This window comes from Vicia villosa, unplaced genomic scaffold (genome assembly GCF_029867415.1).
Source record: "Vicia villosa cultivar HV-30 ecotype Madison, WI unplaced genomic scaffold, Vvil1.0 ctg.000746F_1_1, whole genome shotgun sequence".
Lineage (NCBI taxonomy): Eukaryota > Viridiplantae > Streptophyta > Magnoliopsida > Fabales > Fabaceae > Vicia > Vicia villosa.
This window is the reverse complement of record NW_026705335.1, coordinates 99846-103042: the sequence shown is the minus strand read 5'-3', so window position 1 is coordinate 103042 and position 3197 is coordinate 99846. Positions and strand designations below refer to the sequence as shown.

The window sequence follows — 3197 nt, the reverse complement described above, 5'->3', positions numbered from 1 at the left end:
CAGGGCTAACCCATTTACTATCGGATATAGGATATATTATTCCGGATTCTAGTAGTTTATGGATTTCCTTTTTAACCACATCGCTCATAATAGGATTTATCCGCCTTTGATGTTCTCTAGATGTTTTACAGTCGTCTTCGAGCATAATGCGGTGCAAACAGAGGGAAGGACTTATTCCTTTCAAATCTGATATGTTATATCCTAAAGCGGTTGGGTATTTTCTTAGGACAGTAAGTAATTTTACAATCTCGGTTTGTCCTAAATCAGCGTTAACTATAACAGGTCGGTTTTGTTCTTCGTCTAGGAATTCGTATCTAAGATCAGTAGGCAGTGTTTTAAGTTCTATAGCAGGCTTCTTCGGTCCAGGTATAGGATCAGGAGTAAGTGCCAAGCATTCACTCAAGTGGTTATCTTGATATTCCCCTCGCTAGTTGTCATCTTCAAGGATTGGCGGCATAGGAATTTTTAGGATCTCGGTTTCCTTATTTGGCTCGGATTGTATTTCATTAACACACTCATCAATTATGTCAGCAGAGCAGCATGTGTCAATTATAGAAGGTGCTTTTAGGAACTGGGAAAGGATAAATTCTATTTTCTCTTCTCCTACTTCGAAAGTAAGCTTTCCTCGCTTTACGTCTATAATTGCACCAGCAGTTGCTAAAAATGGTCTTCCTAATATGATCGGGATGTTAGAATCTTCTTGGATATCCATAATGATGAAATCAGTTGGGATGTAGAATTGACCTACACGAACAGGGATATTCTCTAACATTCCTACAGGGTATTTTACTGAACGGTCTGCTAGTTGAAGAGACATTCTCGTTGCTTTAAGCTCACCTAGATTTAATTTCTTACAGGTTGAAAGAGGCATCAAACTAACACTAGCTCCTAAATCGCACAGGGCCTTCTCTATAATGGTTTTACCTATTACGCAGGGTATAGAGAAACTACCAGGGTCTTTCAGTTTTGGAGGCATGTTGTTTTGGATGATAGCACTACATTCAGCGGTAAGCGTCACGGTTTCGTTATCCTCGAGTTTCTTTTTGTTTGATAAGATTTCTTTTAGGAATTTAGCGTACGAAGGCATTTCAGTTATGGCTTCTGTGAATGGTATTGTTATGTTTAATTGTTTCAGAAGTTCTACAAATCTCTTAAATTGCGCTTCGGTTTTTGATTTAGCTAATCTCTGAGGATAAGGAATTGGCGGCTTATAAGGTGGTGGTGGAACATAAGGTTTTTCCTTTTCAGATTCCACTTCGTTATCGGTCTCTTTAGTCTTAGCAGTTTGGTAATCATTTGATGTCTTTTGGGTTTCCTTTGGCTCTTGTTGTGACATGGGTACGTTTTGAGTTCGAGGATCAATGGGTCCATCGTAATTCGTTCCACTTCGTAGTGTTATTGCGTTCGCATGTCCTTTAAGATTAGGTTGTGGTTGAGCAGGAACCGTGCCAGCAGGGGCAGCGGTAGGTGCTTGTTGTTGAGCTACTTGTGAGATTTGAGTTTCTAGCATTTTGTTATGCGTAGCTAAAGCATCTACTTTGTTCGATAGTTGTTTTAGTTGCTCGCTATTGTGAATATTTTGATCAGGAAGTCTTTGTTGGTTTGTTGTTGGGAAGCTATAAAGTTTTCCATCATGATTTCTAGATTCGACTTCCTAGGAGTGTTTTGAGTAGCTACAGGCGCTTTTTGGTAGCCAGGTGGTACAGCAGGTGCTTGTCCAGGTGCGTACAACGCATTGTTGTTTTTATAGGAAAAGTTCGGGTGGTTCTTCCATCCAGGGTTGTACGTGTTAGAATAAGGGTTTCCTTGAGCATAATTTACTTGATCAGATGGGGCTCCAGTCAAGAGTTGACATTCGGCAACTACATGTCCAGTCAATCCACAGATCTCGCAGTTAGGTGTTACAGCAGCAGCGGTGGCTGAAGGAGTGATGGTTAAGTTCTCGATCTTTTGAGTTAAAGCGTCTACTTTCGCATTAACGCGGTCTATACCACTTATTTCGTACATTCCTCCTTTGGTTTGGGCTTTCTCTAGAGCGGCTCGTTCTCCACCCCATTGGTAATGGTTTTGTGCCATGTTCTCTATGAGGTTATATTCTTCATCATGTTGCTTGTCCATTAATGCTCCGCCAGCAGCGGCATCTATAGTCATTTTAGTGTTATATAAGAGACCACCATAGAAAGTATGGATGATCAGCCATGGTTCGAGTCCATGATGAGGGCATAGTCTAAGCATGTCCTTATAACATTCCCAAGCTTCGAAGAGTGATTCGTTATCTTTCTGGGTAAATCCGTTGATTTGACCTCTGAGCATAGCAGTTTTGCTAGGCGGGAAATATCTCACTAAGAATACTCTCTTTCATTCGTCCCATGTGGTTATGGAATTTGAAGGCAGGGATTGAAGCCACGCTCTAGCTCTATCTCTCAGGGAGAAAGGAAAGAGACGTAATCGAATAGCTTCAGAACTAACGTTGTTAGCTTTGACGGTGTCGGCATATTGCACGAACACAGATAAATGGAGGTTAGGGTCGTCTACAGGGCTTCCAGAGAATTGATTCTGTTGAACAGCTTGGACCAGTGAAGGCTTCAGTTCGAAATTGTTTGCTTCAATCGCAGGTGGTGCGATACTTGAGTGCGGTTCAGCGCGCGAAGGAGCGGCATATTCTCTAAGAGGACGAAGAGCAGCCATCTCTAACTTTGGGGTGAATTGATTAATTTGATCAGTAAAAGTCAACTCCTGATTAATCGGAATTGGGTCTACTTCGGGAAGATTGCGAGCTCGACGTTTGACGTTAATGAAACGTTCGATCTCGTTAATTCATTGTATTAAATCTCCTCCTAATGAACGAGTATTTGGCATACAATCGTTCAGAAAGAAAGGGAAGAATTGTCCTAGTCTCTACGGTGTAACAGTGAGTTACGATATCGACTTAAATAGTCCCCGGCAATGGCGCCAAAAACTTGATCGCGACTTTACGTGTCTATAAATCTGATGACGGCAAGTACACAGTCGTGTCGTGTAGTTTTAAAAGATATCGAATCCACAGGGACTATGAATCGATCTACCGTTATCTAAGGTTACTATGGAAAGCTAGGGCTACTAAAATTTTGATTGTTCCTAAGGGAGAGTGATTGTGAGAAAATGAAGAATATAATAAAAGACAGGTATCAGTATGTATTTCGTTTAACTTAAGGTAA

At 41.1% G+C, this 3197-nt stretch overlaps 1 non-coding gene across 1 annotated transcript; it reads left to right on the top strand.

Annotated features, from left to right (window-relative positions):
• The first annotated feature begins 2206 nt into the window (after nt 1-2206).
• Nucleotides 2207-2313, top strand: LOC131630880 (small nucleolar RNA R71). The gene has a single exon (XR_009292538.1). It is a non-coding gene; the product is annotated as a small nucleolar RNA R71 (small nucleolar RNA).
• Nucleotides 2314-3197: the final 884 nt, after the last annotated feature.